Source organism: Peromyscus eremicus, chromosome X (assembly GCF_949786415.1).
Source record: "Peromyscus eremicus chromosome X, PerEre_H2_v1, whole genome shotgun sequence".
Classification (NCBI taxonomy): Eukaryota; Metazoa; Chordata; class Mammalia; order Rodentia; family Cricetidae; genus Peromyscus; species Peromyscus eremicus.
The window spans coordinates 92296030-92317383 of record NC_081439.1 but is presented as its reverse complement, the minus strand read 5'-3'; the positions used below and the strand labels follow the sequence as shown (position 1 = coordinate 92317383).

At 39.4% G+C, this 21354-nt stretch overlaps 1 protein-coding gene across 4 annotated transcripts in view; it reads right to left on the bottom strand.

Moving 5' to 3' along the window:
- Rtl4 (retrotransposon Gag like 4) overlaps window positions 1–19513 on the bottom strand; it is a 348500-nt gene extending 328987 nt beyond the window's left edge. For 2 of the 4 annotated variants that reach the window (XR_009376128.1, XM_059251275.1), the window contains exon 1: window positions 17476–17571. The gene's annotated coding sequence lies outside the window, so the exon portion shown is untranslated. Of the gene's footprint in view, window positions 1–4197; window positions 4267–17475; window positions 17572–19408 lie in introns of those variants that run through there. The other 2 variants (XM_059251273.1, XM_059251274.1) reach the window with 2 other exon arrangements.
- Window positions 19514–21354: the final 1841 nt, after the last annotated feature.

Here is a 21354-nt window from a genome sequence, read left to right as displayed (position 1 = left end):
CCTTTTTGATATTAAAGATACAGTATTTTTAAATGTTTCATGAACAACATTTAGTTAAACCATTAATCTTGCAGGCACAAATATGCAGATATAGGCATTTTCATAGAGTTAAATACCTTATTAAATTGACATGTTTCTCTCTGTCTTCCTTTTTTGAGTACTTATAGTGCAGAAACTGCTACTTATAAACAAAACTGTCTATCTTATCTTTCTTTTTGGTAACAGAAACTTGCCTGATTATTAAACGGATTTGTTGTCACTCAACATAAAATAGTATGTTTCCAGCCTCCCTCATGGCTACCATGTAACTAGATTCTGGTTGTGGTATATGCAGGTGTGAAAGTGGCAGCTCGTCTTCTTCTTCCCCCTACTGGAATATAGAATTGATAGGCTGGAATCAGAAAAGCCAGTTCAGACTATAAAAGTGCTACAGATGACCCTTAACTTATAATGGACTTATGACCACATAAAACCATCATAAATTGAAAGTATTGTAAGTCAAAAACTGCATCTAATACAACTTATATACCATCATAACTTAACACCACAGCCCACTGTAAAGTGTAGGTCATTTCCTCTCATGCTCATACAGCTGAAAGGGAGTTGTGACGAACTATAGAAATGATCCCTGAAAGCCGAGCAGTGGTGGTGCACACCTTTAATCCCAGCATGCGGGAGGCAGAGGCAGGCAGATCTTTGTGAGTTCAAGGCCAGCCTGGTCTACAGAGCGAGATCCAGGAAAGGCACAAAGCTACACAGAGAAACCCTTTCTCGAAAAAAAAAAAAAAGATGTTTGAATGGGAGTTGTGGTTTACTGCTACTGTCTAGTATCACTGGGGGCTCACACTGTATATTGCTAGACTAGGAAAAGATACAAACTCAAACTTTGAAATACACAGCAGTCTTTTTTCTCTTTGTACCATTGCACTGAAATTGTCCTTGCTAATGTCCTTTTGTTGCTAATTTCGAAGGTACAGTTTCTAATCATTATTAAACTTTGTCTTTCTAGAACATTTCATACTCTTGTTTTACATGATAAAATTTTCTCCTGGCATTCTTCCAGAAGCTCAGAGCCATATTTCTGACTTCTAAGCTGAATGTTCCACAGTTACATCAAAAATTTAATGGATCTTGTGTCCCCTTAAACCTGCTTCCTTTAGTTAATGTTTACACAGCCTAACTTGATAACATCCTTCTTTTTTCTTCCTACTTAACTGCATTTCCCACTATCTATCAAAGCATACCTCACAAATACCTCTTAAATTGTGTCCTAGATAATGTATTAGTTCAGATACCCCACTTAATTTTTTCCATTGCTGATGTTGAAACCTAGGGCATGCTAGGCTGGCACTTTACCATTGAGTTACAGGCATTCACCCCATTGACTTTGTCTTAGACTATTCCAACTTCTACCTTCATGCTTCTAGTCTCTCCCTCACCTTTCATAAAGCTACCCATCTTAAACATATATGATCACACATTCACTTTGCTTCGAAACCTCCATTGATTCTTCGTTGTTAAACTTCTTTGTGCCTTCCTTGTAGAAAATCTTTATGACTCTCAAAACTCATCACATAATACCTATGCTCTAGGAACAGATTTCTCATACCACTAGAAAACATGCCAGATGTACATCTTTTCACAGCTTCATAGGTTGATGCCTGTTTTCTTTTAATAGAATATCTCCTTTATATTCTTTTTATGGCACACTCATATTCATCAGTCAAACCCTAGTTAAAATGTCACCTCTTTCAGTAAAGCTTCCCTGACTCTCACAGTTAGGAAACAGTTGCTGTTGCTCCTTAAGACTACCAGTATTTTTGCTGACACTGTTGCTATAGCATTAATCAAGTTGCTACTCTCTTGTTGGGGGCCCACTTCCCTCCTGTATGGAATAAGTTCTATGAGAACCAGGAACTGTGCAATTTATTGTTAAATCTAGCAGAGTCTACCTCAATAAAAGACTAGAAGCCAGAATCAGATTCAATAAAAGATTCTTGGTTTTCCATATACTTATGCCCTCCCAGATCAGTAGTGCCTAAAATTCTCCATGTCCACATTTATCTTACAGTACTCAACATTATTTAAATATGTTTCTAGAATGGGCCAAAAGTATTCATGATTATTTTACCATACCTTACCTGAAATAGTATGAAATCATGAATTTTCAATGCTATGGGGCAAGATATATAACCTATTCCATTGACAAAAACTGTTTCTTTTCTAATGAAGATTTGTGTCATTTTAGTAGTTAAAAATGAACAATTCATTTTTTTAATAACCATGCTTCTTTTGGTTGAACATATTGCCATATATTCCCTTCTTTACCTACTGACTACATTGTATATTCCATGACGACAGAGATTTTGGGTTGTTCCCTAAGAAACCCCAATCAATACCTTATTATGATCAATTCATGTAAGTCTGTTAAATGGGTAATAGAATTTATTAAGAAATAAATTGAGGAAAATACACTCATGATTACAGAATGGAGTAGACAGCAGAAGTCATTCTCTGATTTGATCGGGAACAGTCCACCTCACAGGCAGGAGCAGGGAGAAGGGGCATGTGACTCTTTTCCAACTTCTTATAAAGGGCCACATATAATGGTAGGAAGCACCGCCTCCTTTAGGCCATAAAGCTCAAGGTCATGGACAGAGCAAATACCACTACATTTCCCTTTTTTGTCTAAATAAGGAGGTTCTAATATTAATGCAAACTACATACAATAAGAATGATTATCAAGTATTGTCCAGGAAAAACAAAGGGTAATAACATAAACAAAAATGGAACTACAACCAACAAGAATAACATCAAACAAGAAAAACATGCTAAATGTCCAGAAATGTCTAGAACATAGGTAAATGACAAATTACCAAGATTATTTCAATTGCTGTCTTATCTTGAAGATTCTGATTCTAGAATATATGTTCTAGCTAAGACATGAGAAGATTGTAACTGTAACTATCTAGTCTTCAACTTCATCGAAGACCTGAGAAGGAACATAATAATACCTGAGAAAACAGGAGATCCAACTTTCGGGGATCTTGCGAGAGTAGACAGAGGAGCTGGCAGCCTGGACAGTCACTGAAAGTCTCAGCATTGTTGCTAAATAAACAGCAACAGGTAACAATGACTCCTAGAAATAGACTGCATAATGCTTTATTAACCTTGAATTTTCTCAATGCTGATGAGAAAGGAACAACAGCTGCGGAGAGACATTGGATGACAGACAAAACTTCTGGGCTAAACCAACAGGTTAATTTCAAAGATGTGTTGACCTCAGAATGGAAACCAGGATATGTCCTACATTAGGGAAGGGGTTTTGCTTTTGTTTCTGCAGAAGAAGAAAAGCTAAGGATACCAACAAAATTAATAAAACTTTGATTAAACAGGAGAAACCCTTGATGAGGAGAATTAAAGCTCATCATGTGACATCTCTACAAGTTGTAAGAAAAAATTTACAAACTGGAGTTGTGGCAGGGTTGTGTTTTCTGTCTTTACAGGATAATAGGAACACCCATCTTCAAGAAATCATAAGGCCTTGGACACCCAGAAGTCTACAGCAGAAGAGAAGAACCTGTTGGTACCAATATACTCTACAGGGTAATATCTCACTACCTAACACCAACATCTCTTTAACTCTAGAATAGTTGTGGTCCCAATTCAATTATAAATCAAGCTGGCTCTGGAGTTGAAATGTGACCCTTCTCCAACTCCTTATAAGAGGTCACTTACAATGGCAGGAAGCAATGCCTCCTTTGGGTTATAAAGCCAAAGGTCACGGGCAGAGCAAATACCACTACAACACCTATTTTGTGCATGAATGAGAAATGAAACTGTGTATGTGTATGTGCGTGTATACATAACCAGGGAAGCTAAGACAGTTGACTCAGGGGTTAACAACATGTACTGCTCTTGCAGAAGATCCAAGTTAGTTCCCAGGTCCTATATCAGGCAGCTCACAATCACCTATAACTCCAGTAGCAGGGCATCTGATGTCATCTTCTCATCTCTGAAAGTACTCATATAAGTGTGTCACACACATACACATAAAAAAATTGAATATTTAGTTTTAAAAAGAAAGGATAAAGATAGCTAAATTATTTTTTGTTTCAGAGCTCCTATCCCCCCTCATTAATCAAGGACAATGCAAAACCCTGAGTCAACTATAAAACCTTTTGCTTCAAGGCATACCTCCACATTCAAGACCTCTTGCAGTTCACAGTCTGTTATTCTATTATTGGAATCATCTGACCATGGCATCTGTCAGGAGCAATGGAGAACAAATGCTTACTTTGAAGTATGCCCTAAATACCCCATCATGAGAGCATACTCTAATCATACCCTGTAAGATTACTATTAGCACTCACAGAGCACCTTCCTGGGGGTGTCCATTACTTTTGACCAAATGCCTGCCAAGAAGAAACTTAAGGGGGCGAGGATTCATTTTGGTTCATAGTCTGTCGTGGGAGAGCAGCATAATGGCAGATGGCTCTAATAAGCAGTAGAACATGGAGTTGGGACTCCTTGCACCCTGACATATTTTTGTCCTTTACTTATTTGTTTTGATTTCATCTTTTACATCCTGGCTGCAATTTCCCCTCCCTCCTCCTCTCCTACAGCCCCTATCCCCCAGGACCCCCACCCCCCATCCACTCCTCCTCTGTTTCTATGCAGAAAAGGGCAGGCCTCCCATGGGTATCAACAAAACATATCAAATCAAGTCGCAGTAAGACTAAGCACACCCCCTGTCATATTAAGGCTGGACAAGGAAACCAGTATGGGGAATAGTACACTTTCACATCTTAGAAGAACAGAAAGTATCCAGAGGGCCAGAGGGAGGCCAGGCTATAAGACTCATTCCCCAGTTACTTACTCTTGTGGGTTCCAAGCCCCCCCCAAAAAAAAAAACATTGCCACCAGCTAAGGAGCAAGCATTCAAACACATGATCAGAGCCAAGGCATAACAAGTAGCTTCATCCTCCTACCCAACTATATGTGTATATATATACACTATACATCATAGAATCCTCACGGTGTAGGAATGGATAGCTGATCTGTGAATTGTCAATAGGAACAGCTATACAACGTTGTTTAATATCCCTGTGGGGGTGTTGGTGAATCTCTTCCAGGCCATTCTGCTTGTAAAATCAAATATTGCTTTCAATACACAATTTGATGGTACTACTGATGTATTACCCACCAGTTTCTTGCTCAACAAAGACTAGCCTCAGAAAGCATTGTTTTCCTACTGGTAACCTGGCTGGCTCTGAGTATGTCAAAACTGATGTAATCAGAAGATCTTTGATCATAAGAGGTTGTACTGCATGTGTCAGAACGCAAACTCACCAAACTGACAAATGAGATGTCTACAGTTGGTTGAGACCTACTTGAATATAATCAAAACTCAATTCTCAGATTCCTTTATAGTAAACTACTACATTAAAGTTGATACTTACATAGCATTTGCTATGGTCTGCAGCCTCATACTATTGCAAATACCTTCAACTATTAATTCACTTAATCTTCTTAACAAGATTAAAGTAAATGCAACTTTTACATCCATTTTACAAGTTGAAAAATGAGGCACAGACAGTCATCACTTGTACTGGAGTGAATATTCAAACTCAAAAAGTTTAACTGCAGATTCCATCTATCTTCTGACAATTTGAAAGTCATTGCACTCAGCTAAATCGCCTTCCCATCCTTTCTGTCACTCCTATTCTCCAATCACCCAGTCACTTTCTCACTACCACTCGGCTATCTCTACCTTCTGTCCTTTAGTACAAACTTGAAGGATTTGTCTTCCACTACACACTAACTCCTGCCATCATTTCTGGTAACTTCTATGGTAATATAGATTTGTTTTCCAACCAGTGCACTGAGCCTTCAATTATATTTCCAAATATCTCTTCCTCAATGGCTGTACTTCGGCCACTCACTCTCAAAACAATGCTCTCTTTAAATACTTTTTTTCTTTTTTAAGATTAATATAATTACATCATTTCCCTTTCCCGTTCCTCCCTCCAAACCCTTCCACATAACTGCCCTCTTGCTTTCTACCAAATTCATGACCTCTTTTGTCATTAATGGCTGTTACATGCATATATGTATATACATATATTTCTAAATATAACCTGCTCATTCTGTATGGTGTTACTCGTATGTCTGTGTTTTCAGGGCTGAAACAGTCCAACACTGTTTTGTGTTGGATAAGCAATGGGTGCCCTCTTCTCTGAGGAAGACTATTTCTCCCACTCTCACAAATATATTCTTGATTTTTGTGAGTACTAGTTTCTGTTCCTTCTCTAACATGACTAATTCTAGCCCCTTCCTAGTTTTCCATGGAATGCTTCCTCTAATTCTCAAGATAATGGAGTCTCTCAATCCATTGACTCCTCTATGTTCACTCTCTCCGCACCCCCCCCCCGCCTTTACTTTTCTCTCTGCAGAGCTTTTATAATACAATTCACCACATTCCTAGCTCACTCAGTACACTTAGCTTCTGTCACATTCACCTAGAAAATCTCAGAATAAATGAAGTATCCTCCTTTTTCTCGTCTGTACTCAGTAAGCTGAGCAGTATTAAAACAAATACCATCAACATTGCCTAATGATTCCAGTTCCTTACTTGGCTGGGCCTCTCATTCTCAAGTTTTTCTCCTATCTCTTCAAAATCTCTAAATCTGGGGTCTGCACAGATGGCTCATCAGTTAAGAGCACTTGCTGATCTTGCAGAGGACACTGGTTTGTTCCCCAGAATTCACAGGGCCGCTCACAACCATCTGTAACTTGACTTTCTGGGCTTCTGTTGCCCTCTTCTGGCATCCTCAGGCACTGCACACATGCAGTACACATGTACATGTAGGCAAAACAGTCTTACAATACAATAAAACATAAATCTTGAGCCACATACCTATCTCTTTTTAAAAAAAAAAAAATCTCTAAATCCTCACCCAGAGTCTACCTCCTCAGGAAATAATCTCTTCTAAATCGCCACAGAATATATTAAAAGGTCATAAGTATATTGCCATAGCTGTAAACCATGAAACCTGCAATTTTTCTGAATCCACACTAATACATTTATTCTTTTAATGTTGGAACAAGAGAGCTGATACTCTGCCCTCCTCTCATATCTAAAGCTAATAGTGTCATATTTTTAGGGCCTCGCTATATAGATTATCTCCTCTCTTTGTCTCACCTTCCCTACTGGTTATGTTGTCAGCATTTAAACACCTCAAAATCCCTTCAACATAAATAAGCAAAGGTCCCAACCACCCTGACTTCAGGTGCCACACCTGCTGGGTTCCCCTCTTCATCTTTTCTGCAGTCTGAACACACTATCCACATGCTGATTACTTCCATCTCCTCATCTGAAATTCATTGCTCAATCCAGAAAATTGTCACGAAAATCGAAGAATCAATGAGCATTTATCACTCCATTATCACAGGTAGTTACATTTTTGTCCTTATTTCACTAGATTGCTTAGCAACATGAAACACTGTTAATCCTTTCTTCTTGGAGACATTTTTCCTTGGTCATCATCCTCAATTGTCCTCAGAATATCGTTCTCTTCTCAATGTCCTCACTCCAGTATTCTCAGTTGCCTTTGATGGCCTTTACTTAAGGACTTGATCTTTAAGCATCGAAGCTCACTCAGCCTTCACAATTTCTCTCTTCTCTCTCCTATTTATATTCTCTCCCTAGGTGATATCATTCTAATGCATGGCTTTAAATAACATTTGTATGCTGACAACTTCCAAATCTTGCTACTGACCTTGACCTCACTTTTGTGCAGCTTGAGACATATGTCCAACTTTCTTTCTTCTCCCTTTGGATGTCGTAAAGCCATCTTTAACTTTCCATCTCCTAAACTGAATTTATGTCCCATCTCTAAAATATGCAGATCCATCAAATTATGTACATAATTGAAGCAGTATCATGATTCACCTAGTGGGTCAAGCCAGAAAACTTAAAAGTCACCTTTGGCACGTCATTCCAGAATTCATCATTAAGTTTGGCTAATTCTGTTCCATAACTATTTCATAATTCAGTCATCTTCTTTGTATCTCACTGTCACTACCTGCTTAGACACCAGTATTGTTTCTTTCCTTAATTATTTTAGAGCCACCTTAGCAGGTCTCTCTACCTCTATTTTTCGGCCTCTACAATTCATTCTCTATAACCAGGTTCATCTAACATTATTTTATTGTTGTGTACTTCTTCTTCAATAACATCCCATTATTTTTTCATGTGAAGTTAAAAGTTCCTAGCATGGCAATAAGTCTTTGCACTCTTTCACATAATTGTGTAACACAGTCCTAGTTCTTGTGGTTATTCTTCCTTCTTGGAATCTACACAGCCATTGCCTTTTTTTCCAACTTTCTAGAACATACATTACTTAGTGAATAAATGTGCAATATAAGTAATATGTAGACATTAACCAAGTGAAGAAGGTTTGGGGCAATATTCCAGACAAAGGTAGTAGCATGTAGAACTTCAAGGAAAAATCATTCCATAATCTCTTATAATTATCCTGGTATGGAAAATGAAGGTAGTAGTGGAAATGGAGAGAAAAAATCAAATCTAAGTAATTCAGAATTGTCAATAGACCTTAGTGACTTTATATACCCAACCTAAGGGATAGGGAAAAGCCCACAATAAACTCAAGCCTGAAGGTCTAGGATAAGAAAAGGCTTATTTATATTTAATTCATTATACTTATATTTAAAGCTAGAGTGTTAGAATATGAAAACATTAAAAATCACAGAGTTTTAATTGATGGTTTAACATTTAAGAGAACAGGTATTAGATGGGATTAAAAGGTGTTTATTTGCATGTCTATAAGGCAAAATTAGGAAGCAGGAGTTTTCTATTTCATAGTTACATAAATATATAAAAGAGTAACTTCATAGTTTTCCTATACTGATTATTAACCAAGTAGAATCATATATAGAAAAGTAAACCAATAACACACAAATGGCCAAAATGGAGAAGCTAAGGAATGAAAAAATGATATAGAAATATAATAGCCACCTGGCAGCAATAAGCTATTTTATACCAATAATTGACTTGAATACAAGAAATATAATAGCCACCTGGCAGCAATAAGCTATTTTATACCAATAATTGACTTGAATACAAGTTAATAATGTTCTCCAATTAAAAAGCAGAGATTAACAGAACATATTTTAAAAATATGATTCAAATGTGTACTATTTAGATCCAAATGTTAGAAAAAAATATTCCATATAAATAGGCAATAAAATTTAGCCTGGGAAGTAATACTAACACCAGACAAAATGGACTTCAAATGATGAAAAATAGTCACAAGAGACAAAAAAGAATATTATATATTTATAAGAGAAACACCAAGAAAACACAAAAATTATAGACAATGGAGATAACAACTACAAAACAACAATTTAAGGCTAAACATGTATCTAGATAATAATAGTTGGAAACTTCAATGTTACACTTTCAGTATGTATAAAATAAGATGAAAAATCAACAGGAAAATAAAGGACTTGAATAAACACTCTAAGTCAAATATAAAAGATATACAGACGGACCTCAGAGATATTGCAGAACTGGTTCAGGTTATAGCAAAAAAAAAAACACAATAAAGCAAGTCACATGAATTGTTTTGTTTTCCACTGCACATAAAAGTGATATGTATTGAATACTGTAGTCTAGTAAGTGTGTGATGCATTGTGTCTTTAAAAATGTACAGATTTCAATTCAAAAATTCTTCATTTCTAAAAGTGCTAATGATTGCCTAAGCATTTAACATGTCATGATGTTTTGTTGTTAGTGGAAGATGATGCTTAGAGTTTATGGCTGACAAATGACCATGCAGTTGCTGAGGTCATGTTTTAACATAAGACAACAAAGTATGCCTTGTCAGTTAACTATTCCTTTCATGAAGATTTCTTTACAGTCTGTGAAGCTATTTGATTTTACTCAAGGGAAAAATTTCAAAACTTGGAGTCACTACTCACAAACTCTGCCACATCTTTGTCAACTTGGTTCACACAATACTCTATTTTTGCATGGTTATGGAAACAGTGTATACAGTATTCTCACTTGTAGATTCCATTACAATAAATTATGTTCTTTGCTCATCCGTAAGAAACAGTTCTTCATCCACATCAAAGATTTATCATGGGATTGCAGCAATTCACAATATTTAGGCTCCACTTCTAATTTTAGCTATGTTGATATTGCTACCACATTTGTAAGTACCTCCCCAACTGAAATATTGACCCTTGGAAAGTCATCTATGAAGGATGGAATAAATGTCTATGAATTCTTGTTATTGTTGATATTTTGACTTTCTCTCGTAAATGATGATTTCTTTAAAGTCTCTAGCTGACACATAAAAATCTTAGAATTGGGTACTACATAATGTTATGAGATATATATGATAAATATCATAATGCTCAAATAAGGACAAATGTTCTCCCTCCTCATATATTAAGAATCCTTGGCCATTGACCCAACTTTCATGAGTTCCCACTAGTTTGGTTTGGTTGTCTCTGCAGGTTTCCCCATCATGATCTTGGTGCACTTGCTCATAGAATCCCTCTTCTCTCTCTCTTTGACTGGACTCCTGGAGCTTGGCCTGGTGTTTGGCTGTGGATCTCTGCATCTGCTTTTATCAGTCACTGGAGAAAAGCTCCGTGATGACAGGGTATTCACCGATCTGGTCAACTGGGGTAAGCCAGTTCAGTTCAGGCACCCTCTACACTACTTCTAGTAGTCAAAGCTGCATGGGACTGGACTAGGCCATCTGCATGGTGAAACAGTTGTGTAGCTTGATCTGCTTGGGGGGCCCCCTGGCGGTAGGATCATAATCCATCCCTGGTGCATGAGCAGGGTTTTTGGAGCCCACTACCTATGATGGAACACCTCCTGCAGCCTTGAGGCAGGAGGAAAGACTTGGATTTGCCTCTACTGGATGTGCCTCCCCATGGGAGGCCCTTCCTTCTTGTGGGGAGGAGTTCGGGGTGGGTGGGGAGGGGGAGACTGAGGGGACAGGAGGAGGGAAGAAGGGGATCTTTGCTTGATGTATGAAATGAATGGGAAATTTTTCTTAAAAAATACATGTTCCTAAACATAAAAAAGAATCATTTTTTTCTAGCTTCAAAGAAAATATACTACATTATTCATTACCTATAGCCATTTTACTTTGCATACAACAGCTACCAATAAAGCTATTTCACTTTCTTATCAAGCATGAGTTTACTGGATTTTCACTTCTCATTTCCTTTATGAACTTTTTCTTTGTATTCACAATGTGACTACCTATTTGGCACAAGAGTTCTACCTTTTAGCTCATGTAAGTTCAGAAATTTGGGGCCAGGTTGTCTTTTGTTTTGTTTTATTTTTGAGATAGGGTCTCCTGGAGTACTCCAAGCTGAACTTAAATTCACTATGTAAATGGTCAGTCTCAAATACACCATCATCCTGCCTCAGTTGGCCAAGTTCTAAGATTATAGATATGTGCCACTATACCTGATTTGGTGATGGGAAGGAGATAGTGAGTCACTGTGCAACCTGGGTGGACCTTAAACTCACATAGCTTGGGCTGATTTCAAACTCATAGTTCAGTCCTCCTGCCTCAGTTTCTTGAGTACTAGAATTATAAGCATATATCACCATACCCAGATCCTTTCACAACTTTTTACAAATCTTTCTCATTAAGTTTAGCAATTGTAGATTTTTTTTAAATTTTAAGTGATATGCATGTGAACACTTAGAGGCCATTAATGGGCTTATTGGCCTAATTTGATAATTCTATACCAAGAATAGGAAATGGGGGAATAGCTGATTAGTAGAGTAATCAGATCACACACAACATATATTCATTCAACACAGTATTTGATGTGGGCATGGTTATGGTCTCCAAAAACAATAGTAGCATTAAACATCTTTGATCACAGATCACCATAAATGTATAACAATGAAAAAGTTGAAATATTGCAAGAACCATAAAAATATGGTGTAAAGATATGAAGTGAGCACATAGTTTGGAGAAAGTGATGCTGATGTATTATCAATGCATGGTTGTCACAGAACTGCAACATGAGAAAAATACAGTATCTGGAAAATGTAAGTATAATAATGAGTGTTAGGTGCAAGAGTGAAGTTCAGTAAAATGAGATTTTTTTTTTGAAATAAGGTCCCACTATATACTTCCAGCCTGGAATCCACTTTATTGACCAGAATGCCCTTAAGATCACAAAGATCCACCTGCCTTTATTTCCCAAGTGCTGGGATTAAAGACACATGCCACCTACTGAATGAGCACAAGTAACTTTCTTAAGTGCACATGGAACATTTTTCAATAATACATATGTTAGAAGGTTCAATTAAATTAAAAAGACAGAAATCATACACAGTATTTTCTCTGACCACAAAAAAATGAGCCCATGAATAGAAATCAATAATAAGAAGGTTACAGGAGAGTTTGGAAATAAATGGAACATAAACAACAAATAAATTAAAGAACAAATCATACAGGAAAATTTTAAAATGCCTTGAGAGACCAATGAAGATAAAAATATAACATAACACAATTTATGTGACACACTGAAAGCAACACTCCAAGTAATACTTACATTGCAAACACATGCATTAAAAAGAACTCAAATTGATTAGCTAATTTATGTGTAAGGAACTAGAAAAAAGAATAAACTAAACCTAAGAGAAGCAGAAAAAAGAAAATAATAAAGACTGGGCTAAACATAAGTAAAACAGTTAATTGAATTAACATTAGAGAAAACCAACAAAAGCCAAAGTTAATTCTTTAAAAAGATTTAATCATTATATTGCAATGAATTCACAGATAAAACCATCATGCAGCTAGATTAAGGGAGCCACTCAAATAAACATTTGCCCATCCTAAAGTATGTATAACTCAGTGAACTTCTATAAAGTTAGGATGGTCTTTCTGAAGCCTTGGAGCTTTGCTTAGGGTTTCTTAATAAAAGAAAAATATGAGAAAAATGAAGGTAGAAAAACAATTAGCTTTAGTTAACTTAAAAAATGGTCTACATAGCAAGCTCTAGGCTAGCCAATTCCATAGACCTGTCTTGGGGAAAAAAAAAAGACCAATAGAATTTAGCTAGATGCACTAAGACAAAAAGGGAAATATTCAAATAACTAAAATTGGTGAAATGAAATAGGGTACATTACTGGCACTTATAAAGAAATAAAAATAACTATAAGAATAATAATGAATAATTACAGACCAGAAATTAGATAATGTAAGTTGAAAAGAAAAACTTCTAGAAAATTGCAAACTGTCAAAAATGAAGAAGACACAGAAATTCTAAACAGACCTGTCACAAATGTTGAACCTAATCAAAATCTTTACCCCCTAAAGCATCCTGTTGTGGTTTGAATAAGAATGCCCCCCACAGGCTCATATATTTAATACCTGATCATCGAGAGTGGCACTTCTTGAGAAGGATTAGGAGGTGTAGTCTTGTTGGGGGAAATATGTCACTAGGGGTGAACTTTGCAGTTTCAAAACCCCACCCCAGGCCCAGTCTCTTCCCCTCTGCCTGTAAACCAGGATATAGATCTCAACTACTTCTCCAGCACCATGTCTGCCTGGGTGCCACTATGCTCCCCACCACGATAATAATGGACTAAACTTCTGAAACTGTAAGTAAGCCCCAATTAAATGCTTTCCTTTATGAGTTACCTTGATCATGGTGTCTCTCTTTACAGCATTAGAATAAGGACTAAGATACATCCCTAAAAGAATTAACAACAACCCTTGCTAAACAATGGGGCCTTACATAATGGCTTAGTGGATAAAAGCACCTGCCTCCCAGTTTGACAGCTTAGATTTAATTCCTGGGTCCCAGACAATAAACAGAAATTCATATCTTCTGACTGCCACATGTGTTCTCCTCTCTCTCTCTCTCTCTCTCTCTCTCTCTCTCTCTCTCTCTCTCTCTCTCTCTTTCTCTCTCTCTCTCTCTCTGACACACACACACACACACACACACACACACACACGCACACATACTAAATAGATAAATGTAACAAAAGTATAAAGGGAAGAAATACTTCCTTATTCAACTAATAAGACCAGTCTTAGTCTGATACCAAAGTCAGACCAAGACATAATAAAAACGTACAATGATAGCTTTATACCCCTTGTAAATATAAATGCAGAAATACTAGTAAGGTAAACCCAACAACATCATACAAGTCCTATTATATATTATGACTTAGTGGGATTTGTCTTTTAAATGTGTGTCTGTTTCAGATCTAACATGGAAATTGGTAGAATTATATAAAAAAAAAGTAGTACTGTCAAAATTGATGTAAGAAAGAAAGAATTCAACAAAACTAAGTACTATTTTCATGACAGAAACATTCAACAAACTAGGAATAGAAAAGAATTTCTTCAAAGTTCTAGGGAAAGCCTACAATAGCATCAAACTCAGTAGTGAAACGCTGAAAGATTTCCCTCAATATCATGAGCAAACTGAGGTTCCTATCTTTCTAGTTCTGTGGAACACTATATTAGAAGTTCTAACCAGAACAATTGAGCAAGAAAAAGAAAAACTAAAATTTATAGATGACAAGATCTTATATAAAGAACATCTTTAAAAAGTCCACCAAATACAAACTAGAGGGAATGGATAAGTTGGCAAAGTTATAGCGTGTAAGGTCAAATATGCAAGTACCAATTACGTTTCTATATGCTAGTAATGAGCAATCTCAAAATAAAACTAAAAAAACAACTTAATTTGCCATACTATCAAAAGAATGTAATATTAATAATAAGTTAAACCAAGAAGGTGTAATATTTTACACACTACTAAAAGAAACGAAAGTTTAAATAGATAAAAAGAGATAACATAACAATAGATTGAAATAATTCTCAGGGTAGAAATAGTTCCCAAAACTATCTAAGAATGTGATTTCATAAATATTAAAAATGTAATGAATTTTTTAAGAAATAAAAATCCTGACCTTCAAATTTATATGGAATTGGGAGATACCCAAAGAGACAACCCATCAAAAAAAGACTAAAGTTGGAGGATTCAGACTCCCCTATCTCAAAATTTCATGCAAGCTTTAGTAATCAAAAGAGTTTGTCAATGGTATAAAGATATTTATAGAGACCAGTGGAATAGAATCAAGGATTCAGAAAAAAAGCAACATGTTTATGACCAATTTATTTTTATTTTTTGAAATGTCTGTACAGGACAAACTTTACTCAAGAAGGTGTAATCAGAAGAGAAATGAGTCCAATTAATTTTTTGACATGGTACCAAGATCATTCAAAGGGGAGAAAGAATAGTTTCTTGAACAAACAATTCAGAAATGACTATATATCTACAAGCAAAAGAATGAAATTGGATCCATATTTCTTACCCAATAGTAGGGGCAGTTAAAGTGAAGGCCATACATGCCATTTCCAAAGCTACTCAGTAAACAGTAACAGAGCAACAAGACCTGATTAGAGTTTGCCTTTTCAATAGTTACTGCCATCCAACCTCAGGAAAAGCCCTTTTCAGTGACTACAGTTTGGTTAGAATCTGTGATTCTCGGATTCCACGTTCCAGATTTGCTCAGGGCAGTTCCTCTTGCATTCTTATTAATTCTGAGCACAAGGAAGTCCTTAGCTAAACCATTAACTGTGTTTCTATTTACATTTCTTTTGTTCAACTTAATGACTATTTAACTGAAGTCCTCATTCCTTGATTACAGGGTTCCTGCTCTGATATAAGCTTGAATATACCTTTGAAAATAAAATATATTTTCAATTACTGTCATTCATGGCCCCAATTCAAGGAAAATTTTCATTAAATAAATAATTAGCCTCGGCAAGAGGATTATGTCTTATGAATATGCAGTTTAAATGTGGTAATTGTTCCATGTGTTGGTCTTTACAAGTGACACATTTCTACATATTTATATGTTATTGACTAGGAGTTGTCCAAAGCAAGAAATGCAAGCCTGACTCACCAGAACCTTATTTTGTAAAGCAATAGCTTGCTCAGCTGATTAAAACAGACATTCCACACTTCCTCCTGCACTTGGCTTTGCAGAATTTCTGATCAGAATCCCACAATTCACTTTAGTGTTGTTTGACTTCCTGGGGCAGACATAGTGCTGGGTGTTAAAACCTACAATCACACCAAGATACTTTTTCACCCCTCCACAGTATTTTAAGAATAACCTCTTCTTACATTCTGTTCCGTCCCCTCTGCTTTTGGCATTGGTGAGATTTTTCACTAACAGGGCAGATAGCTAGGAGCTGCTTCCTTGAAAATAAACATCTGCTTTCAAAGTGTTCAACTGATGACAGTCTTCATAATGGCCTGCTCATTTCAATGCTAGGCACCTTGTTAAGATACAAGCATAATATCTAGAGCAGTCATAAGAAATTTCATGTAGGGTTATGGTAAATAACAAGACAAAGAGCTACATATCTAGGTCAGAATCTGAATGAAAAAGTCACAGTTTGGAGACAGATAGCAAATTAATGAGAAATCTAGACTAAATTCAGTCCAGAAACTGGTTATCTATGAAAATCCGTAACCTTTTCTTTTGCAGGGAAAAGAAAGCATTATGCTGGTGTTATTCCTTAAAGATCTTTGCTATAATCAACACACTAGTGGTAGTGTATACTTACCAAAGGTTAAATGATAATGTGAAGGTAGCAATGCTGAAATCAATGAGTTCAATCATTTGCCAAAATTGATTAATTTGTTTCTCTCACAAATATCCAATATTTTCTAAGATTCTCTACAACACAAGGTGTGGGCATGCCATGTACGTTGAAGTGAGATAAATACGTTCTTTAAAGTAGGACACTACCTTAAATGAGAACAGTTGTCAACATGCAAGTGATTTGCTGCTGAAGCGACATTTGAACCCCTTATAGAGACGTTTCCTTTATCATGAAGGGCTAAGGGACCAGATTGCAATTGTGAAGTAGACCATAAAGCATAATGGCACTGCTAACCATCCCACAATGAACAACACATCTCCACAACAAGGGATCAGTGGGCCCCAAATGTGAGTAGTATCAAAGCTAAGAAACTCTTAATAAAAGTTGGGAAACCTCACATCAATCTTTTGGGTTCCTCACATCAATCTCTTTTTGTCCATGATCCTACACTAAATTTGGATCTACATATGCCGTTTACCACTGTAGCCAAGGCTGTGAGAAGAAAAGAAAAGTTACCCGAATTGTTAAGTCACAGCTACAATATGACAGCCATAACTGTCAAGAAATTTGAATACAACAAGCCATGGAGGCAAATTAGCCTATAAGTTGGCTAGATGTGGGCTTCGGTGAGTTACACAGCTGCTTTTAGTTTGGCTTTGGATCTTTCTTGTAGATATGGCCTTTTGTTGTAAACAGCCCTGGGATAGTTTAACAGACACATGCTCACAGCCACCAAAAGTAGAAAGGTGAAATATTATCCTACCTACAGAGACTATGAGCCAAGCAGCCCCAGGGCTGAGGAGAAGCTCCAACAAAGCCTTGGGCATCTGCTTAAAATAGCTTCACACTAGGAGAGCACCCACTAAGTTTGTTCTAGAATTCATTCGGAGATTCTAGAGCTTTGAATTGTTGTTGGCGTATCATTTTGCTCATGTATTTTTTAATCTGGAAGAGTTTAGAGGATGGTGTAGAAGCTGAATGAGACAGGCTCAAATAGAGAAATTTTGGTTTTAACCACAATCTATGGCGAAATTGGAAAATTTGGAAGCACACATAATTCCTATATGTTAAAAACAATCAATGTGTGTAGAGGACCTTTGAAGAAAACAGCTCTCAAGAACAGGATTTTCCTTCTGACTGAGTATGCTGGGCTTGGAGACTAAGCCTCAGCTGCAGGGAAGCTGCCAAGGGAAGTTGGAACCCCCAAACTCTTGTCCATAGCCAGAATATTCTACTTACCCTGCAAACCAAAGGAAAGAGTCTCTTAATTACGACATATGTATTTCTTGGATAGAAAACTGCATGTTAGAGTTTACTGGGTCACAGTAAATCTGCCTAAGAACAGGGGGAAAAGGCAGAAAAGTCTCAGAATCAAGCACTTTTTAAAACCTATCCCCTGAATCAGTTTTTAGAAACATATCCTGGAGTGTTTAAACAGTAAAGTTCTACACTCACCCTTGCCAGGCTCCGGACTCTTAAATCCCTCAAAGTAATTAATACCTTTCTTCTTCAATGTCTGCCTTCCACACAAAAGCTTACTACTCCAAGATACTGGACCACGTCCTTGCCAGGAGATCAAAGGACAACAGGAAAGCGTCTTTCTTAGTGACTCAAGAGGAAAGTGGCTAGTTCTCCCACCGAACACGAGCAATCCCAGCTAAAGAGGAACTATAATGGAACCTCTCGGCTGTTTAGGCAAGGGAAGCAGTTCAGGCTTTTTCAGAAAGTCTGCTCAGGCTCACGGTGTGTGTTCTCGGCAACAGCGAGAAGTACAGCTGAGCTTTTTTAAAGCTGAGGTTGTTCTGAGAACACGGGCAGGGGAAAAAACGTGAAGCCTGGGGTACCAGCTTGGCATCCAGAAAAGCGGCGCTTTGCATGCATTCCATTTTCCAGAGAGAGCTGGGAAAGGAGACAGAGCAGAGATCTGGGCATCCGGTGGGGAGGGTCTTGAAATACTGCAGGCAGAGACCAAAAGTGCCTGTAGGTTGAAGTAGAAGTCTCAGGTTTGTGGTGGGGGTGGGGCCATTCCGCAGGTTACAGACGGGTTTTAAAGGGTTAGCATTTGGAGACCTTCAGAACAGGGTAAAAGGTGCAAAGAGGTTGCGGAGTGAACAGAGAGGTGTGTAAAGTGACCTGAAGACATAAAGATCTAAGAGTCGACCAAGTGTCCAGTGACACCACCCTTCCCCCACTGCCCTCCCCAGACACTGAGACCAAAACTAAGCAACTTGCTTCCAAATCCTACAACAAGACTATCACCCTCTGCTTCAGTCTAGCCTGGATCTTGCGCTCCGGGGCTGCCGGCACCAGGTAAAACTGGATCTGACAGATAAAACCGGCTCTAGAAGATGCCAGCCTGACCACACAGAGCCCCCTGTTCCGCTGTCCCGCGGGCCACAGGCCCTCCCTCCAAACTGATCAACTCCTCTTCCTCCAGGATGACCCGCACAGTCCAGGCGCCACTAACGCAGAGCCCTAGTTGAGATGAGATGGACGGGTAGGGGTCACTGCCCAAATCAGGAGACACTTGGATAAACCGGTAAAAAGGAAGATTCTGTAAACCAGGCGCCAGAGGCGCTCCTGTACCCGCTCCCCTCACCCGCGCTCAGCCTCCCCTCGCCCCTCGGGTCTCTGCCACCACCCAGGGGAGGGGGAGTCTTGGGGGAACCAAACGAACGAAACAGAAAATTCCGTACCGAGGGGGGAAGAGATGAGACGGTGGGACGGGGCAGCGGGGGCTGACTTGGGGCTGCGGCTGCGGCTTGCGGCTTCTTTCCACCCCTGGCCACCGAGCTACAGAGCAGGGAGGAGCGGCTGCCCCTGCAGGCTGCCCCGTCCTCCTGCTTGCCCTCCCCCCTGCCCGCCTTCCCCGCCCCGCCCGCCTCTGCTGTGAGGCGACCGCCAGCTAGGCTTTGGCCAGGGGCTGGGGGAGGTGAGAGGTGCTTTCGCCAACCACTGTTCCTCTCTCTCCTTTCTCTCTCCTCACCCCCCCCCCTCTCTCTCTCTCTCTCTCTCTCTCACACACACACACACACACACACACACACACACACACACACACACTCAACCGCGACGGGTTCTCCACAGCTCTCAGCCACCCCCAAAAAGAGAGAGGGAGACGAGCAGCAGATGAGAACCTGGAGCAGATAGAAGGGAAAAGAAGAGCTCAGGGTTGGACATTTTGGGATCTAGGGGTGGGGAGGAGAAAGGGAGCGCGCCTCCTTGATTTTCCCCTGCCCACCCCTCTTTGCTTTTCTCTCCCCTTGGCTGATATAGGATTTTCCTGAAGCAGCAGCAGTAGGGGACAGAAACCTTTAGTCTAGAAAGGGGGGTTGGAGAGGTGGCTGGAGCTCCCATCAGCTACCTAGCTTGAGGGTGCCTGTAAGAGTGTGAATGCGGTTCCCCTCCACACACACCCCTCCACACACGCTCCTCTTCATACCAGGGTGTCAGCTATCCTCAATTTCCCGGTGTTGGCTTCTCCGCTTGCTCTTATTGTTTGTGGCTTGCCGCGTGAAAAGGGTGCGTGTGTTTGAAGGGGCTCAGGTTGGGAGAAAGAGCTGAGATAGGACGAGCGGGAGCAGGACAAGAGCAACGGTGGAGAGAAGAGTTTCTCGGGCACTGGCGAAGGGGAAAGGTGAGGAGGTCTGGCCAGTCAGAGGGAAGTTTGGCAATAACTGAAGAGCAAAGAGGAAAGCCCGGGTAGGAGTCAGTCCTTGGGCCCCTCTCAACACCCTGATCCCTTTGCCTGTGCTCAACCATCCACCCACTCGGCAGCCTCCAGGCCCGGGACTGTCCCAGGCGGCTGCCTTTTGCGCGCTGCTGAAGACGAGTCCGGTAAGGCTGTCGCACCACGCGCCCCGGTGCACGGACTCCAGACAACACGCATCTGAAGAAAGCTCCTGGCCTGGGGTAAGTTGATAAGCGGCGCGGGTGCTGTCCTATTTGTTGCTGAGGAGCAGCAGTGAAATGAGGCTTGAATGAAGGTGCTGAGCTGTTGTGGGCTGGAAAGGTGCTGGCAGGCTGGCAGGCTGGCTGGCTGGCTGGCTGGCTGGCTGGCTGACTGTGGGCTGGGGTGGTGGGATGCAAATGGAGACCAGCAACAGATTGTTTTGGGACACCTGGGAGAGCCATGTAATGGAGGAGGGAGCCTGAGGAGATTTAGGACAAGATACTGTTGGCACCTACGAAAAGCATCATTTTCATTAGCACTGTTCTCCTGGATCAGAGCCTGGATAGTGATTTATTGTGATTTCCTGGGGTAAATATTATGCCCCTACCCCACCCTACCCCTAGACAACCTGATCCCAGGTCTCTTCAAAATGGTCCTGGGATGAGTGTAAAAATAAAGATACTCAAGCTGCAAGGACAGCCTCCAACTGCAGAGAAACAAGAAGATGATCCATGAGGGCTCAGGGACCAGAGTTCCCATTTACCTTGCTGGCTTTGTTAACCTTCAAACTTCCTTTAAGAAACCCAGAAATGCAAAATGGGGGTACCAGGTCAGATCTACGCTCTGAAGTGGACACTTCCCTGTACCATATGCCATGACTGGAACAAGCAGTCACAACCATGTTCTTCTACATACTTAGGTTCTGAGCTGAATTCACAGATCCTGGTCTTTCTGCTCGGTCTGTGAGAA